Source organism: Rhinopithecus bieti, unplaced genomic scaffold (assembly GCF_001698545.2).
Source record: "Rhinopithecus bieti isolate Rb0 unplaced genomic scaffold, ASM169854v2 scaffold_27006, whole genome shotgun sequence".
NCBI classification, from domain to species: domain Eukaryota; kingdom Metazoa; phylum Chordata; class Mammalia; order Primates; family Cercopithecidae; genus Rhinopithecus; species Rhinopithecus bieti.
This window is the reverse complement of record NW_016813373.1, coordinates 1,096,887-1,102,541: the sequence shown is the minus strand read 5'-3', so window position 1 is coordinate 1,102,541 and position 5,655 is coordinate 1,096,887. Positions and strand designations below refer to the sequence as shown.

Genomic DNA, 5,655 nt, shown 5'->3' with positions numbered 1-5,655 from the left:
AAAAAAAAAAAAAAAAAAAAAAAAAAAACACCAGTTTTCAGGATCTTATATTCTTTTAGCAAAACACTCATTTTGGGTAAATGAATGATGTTTTCATTAACCATCCAAGTGACACTCCAGAGGTGGTTTTAGATTAGGAAACAGAGGCTGAGAAGCCAGAAAATCTTTCTGGGGCAGGGGCAGGGAAGAATGTGATGTCTTGTTTTCCAGCTCATTGGAGACCTCTGAGCCTCCAGGCATGTTGTCGGTGGCATCCTGCATTTCACTTTGAATATACAAGTTGGATTTGACAATGAGGTGAGATCAGAATCATGGCCACATGACAGAATGCCTTTTTTTTTTTTTTTTTTGAGATGGAGTCTTGCTCTGTTACCCAGGCCGGAGTGCAGCGGTGCAATCTCGGCTCACTGCAACCTCCACCTCCCAGGTTCAAGAGATTCTTCTGCCTCAGTCTCCTGAGTAGCTGGGACTACAGGCACGTGCCACCACACCTGGCTAATTTTTGTGTTTTTGGTAGACACAAGGTTTCACGATATTACCCAGGTGGGTCTCTAAGTCTTGACCTTGTGATCTGCCCACCTTGGCCTCCCAAAATGCTGGGATTACAGGCGTGAGCCACCTCGCGTGGCCTTAGAATGCCTTTTATACAGCCTCTTGCATTGCAGGGGAGCTGCTTTATTCCTGTCCCAGCAGCTGAACAACTCTAAAAAGCACGGCTTTGTGTTTTATGGTGTTAATTTTGTTGATTTCTAAAGCCTTTTCTCTCTCTGCCCTTCCTTTCTTTCCTCTCTTCTTTTCTCCCAAGGCAAAAGGAAACGATAACAAAATATTACCGTATTTGAGTAAGCCATCAGAATCTGCATCTGGGAGTGAAGAGAGGGCTTTCTTTTCCATGACACAGTGCATGCCATAGAATGTCCAAACAATGAGGGACCGCAGGGATTATCCTGCCCACCTCTTATAAGAAGGTAGAGGCCCAAAGTTAAGCTCTTGCACAGGACTCTTAATCGCAGCGCCACCTCTTTCTGCTACTCCAGGCTGGAAGGGAGAGCATTATTTATTATATAATTTCACGAGTTCCTCTGGAGCTCTGACGGAGTCTCTGCAGCATGACTTGACAAGACACTATTTGGAACCATTAAGCTGGAGTATCTTCCGGTGTGCTGTTAAGCTGGGGTACCTTCTGGTGTGCTGAGGATCTGGCCAGCTTGCTTACATTTGTGGGCTGACTGGCCGAGTAAGAATGAGATGACTTCAGCCTGCAAAGAAAGGCTGCTTATCTATTCTAAAACAGGCTTGATGCTTTTCTTTTTTTATTTTTACTTTGAGAAGGAGTTTTGCTCTTATTGCCCAGGCTGGAGTGCAATGGCGCGATCTCGGCTGACTGTAACCTCTGCCTCCCGGGTTCCAGCGATTCTCCTGCCCTTGCCTCTGGAGTAGCTGGGATTACAGGCACACGCCACCACACCTGGCTAATTCTTTTGTATTTTTAGTAGAGATGGGGTTTCACCATGTTGGCCAGGCTGACCTCAGGTGATCCACCCACCTTGGCCTCCCAGAGTGCTGGGATTACAGGCGTGTGCCACGGCGCCCAGCTGGCTTGATGTTTTTCTGAGCACTCAACCGAATTAGTTTGGAAATGTCTGAGGCTTCTGTAATGGAGAAAGAGTGAAACTGAGCAAGGAGTGCCATAAACCCCCTGGTGAAAACCCACCAGATGCTGACATCACTGGAAACCCCTGTGTAGCTCCAGCTCTCAATTCTGTCACTTCTTTACTCCTCCTGAGTGACGGCTGAGTTTAAATTCTGGGTCTCTCTGCCATGCTGTGAAAAATTGTCTTCTAAAGATGGCCACCATGTAAGTCAGGCCTGTGGTTGCACCAACACCTACCCATCTAGTTCCTCCTTCAAGGAGTTTCAGATCATTTGGTGCTATAGAGCCACTGATGCAGAGTATGATAATGTCTGTTCTGGATACTTTATTTCTTATTCTGGTGACAGGTTTTGTTTTGTTTTGTTTTGTTTTTTATGTAAACTTTTTTCCCCCCCGATTGGCAATATCATCATTATTTGTCAATCACATTCTTTTTGTTTGTTTTTGTTTTTGAGACAGAGTCTCGCTCTGTTGCCCAGGCTGGAGTGCAATGATGTGTTCTCTGCACTGCAACCTTTGCCTCCCAGGCTCAAGTGATTCTCGTGCCTCAGCCTCCCGAGTAGCTGGGACTACAGGTGTGTGCCACCATACCCAGATAATTTTTTGTAGAGTGGAGTTTAGCCATGATGCCGAGGCTGGTCTTGAACTCCTGGGCTCAAGTGATCTGCACCCCTTGGCTTTCCAAAGTGCTGGGATTAGAGGTGTGAGCCACACCTGGCCTCACATTCTTAAAATTAATGTGTTGACAGTAATTGCCTGTTAGTTGGACCTGTGACTACATTAACAAAAATATCTTTCACGTAGCATATGGGGTTAGAGTGATAGGGAGGGCGGGAAGAAAAAAGGAAAAGGATAGAGAGAAAGAGTTCTGTACGTTAAACAATGTGTTGCTCTTGGAGTCTCAGATCTTGGCCAGGCCCGCAACTAATTATGTGTGTTGTTTTCTCTGGATCCTCAGTGACAATCTGAGCTATGAATAAGAGTTAGAAAGAATAGGACACTGTATTTTCCAGAGTAGAAATATAAATACATGTTTTACAGTCTCAGAGTGAATCCCCATAACTGAACTCACACTGTAGAATGTAATTTGACACCTCCCTCAGTCACAGCCACTAAGAGCTACCGCCATCGGGAACCTAATGTTACTCAGAAAACAAGGACCATCAAATCCTAGGGTTGGGAGGATCTTGGAGGTTATCTTGTCCCTTTTATGCCTTCTAGCTCTTGAGCAATAAGGGAATCTGGAGCAGTGAGGGATGGGAGGGGACAGAGGCGGGGAGCCTCTGCCTCTGACTTTGCCTCAAATATTCCAGAAATGAGGATGCATTCTTGGTCACCAAAATGCTATCTATCTTATTCTAGTTTTTAGTTTTAAGAAACCCCAGAGCAAGGATAAGAGTGATTAATATTATCAGGAGCACAACATGTTGTGCCTGGCACCATGCCAAGCACTTACAACACATCTTACCTCATTTACTACAACAGCTCCGTGAGGGTAGGCCCTTCATTTATAAAGAGAGCAACACAGAAAAAGGTAAGTTACTCCAGATTTAGCAAGTGGCAGAGCTGGGGTTCAAACTAAAGTTTGACTGATTTCACACCTCAACCTTTTTTTTTGAGATGGGAGTCTCTTTATATTGCCCTGGCTGGTCTTGAACTCCTGGGTTCAAGTGGTCCTCCTGCCTCAGCCTCCCCAGTAGCTGGAACTATAGGTGCACACCACCATTCCAAGCTCCTGTATCTCTAACTTTTCTGGTATTTTTATGCCCTGCCATTTGCAAGAAAGCCTTACTATATAAAATGGTTCTTTTTATGTGCTGTATAATTGGTTTTGACTTACAAGCCAAAAGACATTTTCTTTGAAAATAACAAGAAGTTCATAATTAGGGTTGCCGGGCTTAGCAAATAAAAATACAGGGTACCCAGTACAGTCAAATTTCAGACAGACAACAAATAACTTTTTAGTTTGTGTGTTTTAAATATTTTTAGCCTAACTATGTCCAAAATATTACATGGGACATACTTAAAACTAAAAAAAATTATTTGTTTGATATTCAAATTTCCTGGTCATCCTGTATCTTATCTGTCTAGTGGGAACCTCTTCATCTACGGCCTTCTGTAAACCCTTCAGTCCCATCCCTTGTGTCTTTTTTTTTTCTTTTTTTTTTTTTGTTCTGAGCCCTTTGTGTATTCCAGATTCTACTACTTCACTGGCTATGTGTGTGGCAAGCATCTTCTCCCAGTGTGTGTCTAGCCTTCTCCCCTCCCCTCCCCTCGCCTCGCCTCCCTTCCCTTCCCCTCGCCTCCCCTCGCCTCGCCTCCCCTCCCCTTGCCTCGCCTCCCCTCCCCTCGCTTCGCCTCGCCTCCCCTCGCCTCGCCTCCTATTTCGTTTCGTTTCATTCAGCGTCTGATATGGTTTGGCTGTGTCCTCACCCAACTCTCATCTTGAATTCCCACGTGTTGAGTGAGCGACCAGGTGGTAGATAATTGAATCATGGGGGCGGGTCTTTCCCGTGCTGTTCTCGTGATAGTGAATAAATCTCACGAGATCTGATGGTTTTAAGATGGGGAGTGTAGGTGCACAAGCGCGTTTCTCTTGTCTACCGCCGTGGGAGATATGCCTTCCACCTTCCACCCTGATTGTGAGGCTTCCCCAGCCATGTGGGAACTGTAAGTCCAATAAACCTCTTTCTTTAGTAAATTGCCCAGTCCTGGGTATGTCTTTATTAGCAGGGTGAAAACGGACTAATACAGCACCCAAAATGTTTTTAATAAGAGAGTAGGATCAGGGTTCGTTTTTCTAGCTCGGCTGGCCCATGGGGCCCTGGCACACTGAAAATTTCGGCCCTTGGAACACATAGGGTTTGGTGTGGCTGTGCGGGGTTGCCAGGGGACATGCCAGTGTCGCTATGGGCCCTTTTGAGAACCAGAAAGCAGGATGGTGCCACAGCCCTTGGGGGAATCCAGGCCAGCTGCTCAAAGGTGCGGATCTTGCCCCAGCCTTGAGGATGCGGCTGGGCCCTGGCCGCTCACACACAGTGCGAACCTTTACTCTGGGCACCTCCTGAACCCGCACAACCGCAGCTGTGGGCCTGAAACCATTAACCATTTTGTTTTCCAGGCCTGAAAGCTTCATCTTCCCATCAGGATCAGAGGTGGCCGGTTGGTGCGATTCACAAAAAGCCTCTTCAGTATAACCTGGCTGAAGGTGGACAGCTTGACCAACAGCCGTAGGTAGATGTCCAGCGCTTGGGCTCCCTGCGCCCAGCCTTTCTGTCCTTGCTGTGGTGGATGTCGAGTCCCACGATGGCGCCTCCTGCTCCACCAGGCCGGGAAGGAGCCATTTCACTTTCTTTACGGGATCTTTGATAAACACATTTTATCAGTGTTTTCCTTTATTATCTATTGATTTATTTTGAGACAGGCTCTGGCTCTGTTGCCCAGCCTGGAATCCAGGGGCACGATGTCAGCTCACTCCAGCCTCCACCTCCCAGGTTCAAACAATCCTTCCACCTCGGCCTCCTGAGTATCTGGGACCATAGGTACGCATCACCACACCCCGCTCATTTTTGTGTGTTTTGTAGATACGGGGTCTTCCTACATTGCCCAGGTTTGTCTTGAACTCGTGGCCTCAAGCAAATGTTTTCCTTCATAGTTAGTACTTTTGTGTCTTATTTAAGAAATTTGGCAGGGCATGGTGGCTCATGCCCTGTAATCCCAGCACTTTGGGAGGCCGAGGTGGGCAGATCACTTGAGGCCAAGAGTTAAAGACCAGCCTGGCCAACATAGTGAAACCCTGTCTCTACTAAAAATACAAAAAAATTAGCTGGGCCTGGTGGCACACGCCTGTAATCCCAGCTACTCGGGAGGCTGAGGCATGATAATCGATTGCATCTGGGAGGCAGAAGCGATAGTGAGCCAAGATCACGCCACTGCACTGCAGCCTGGGTGACAGAGTGAGACCCTATCTCAAAAAAAAAAAAAAAAAAAAAAAAAAAAAT

The 5,655-nt window shown here is 46.5% G+C and overlaps 1 pseudogene; it reads right to left on the bottom strand.

Moving 5' to 3' along the window:
- Positions 1-906, bottom strand: part of LOC108512691 (eukaryotic translation initiation factor 1 pseudogene) — a 4,314-nt pseudogene extending 3,408 nt beyond the window's left edge.
- Positions 907-5,655: the final 4,749 nt, after the last annotated feature.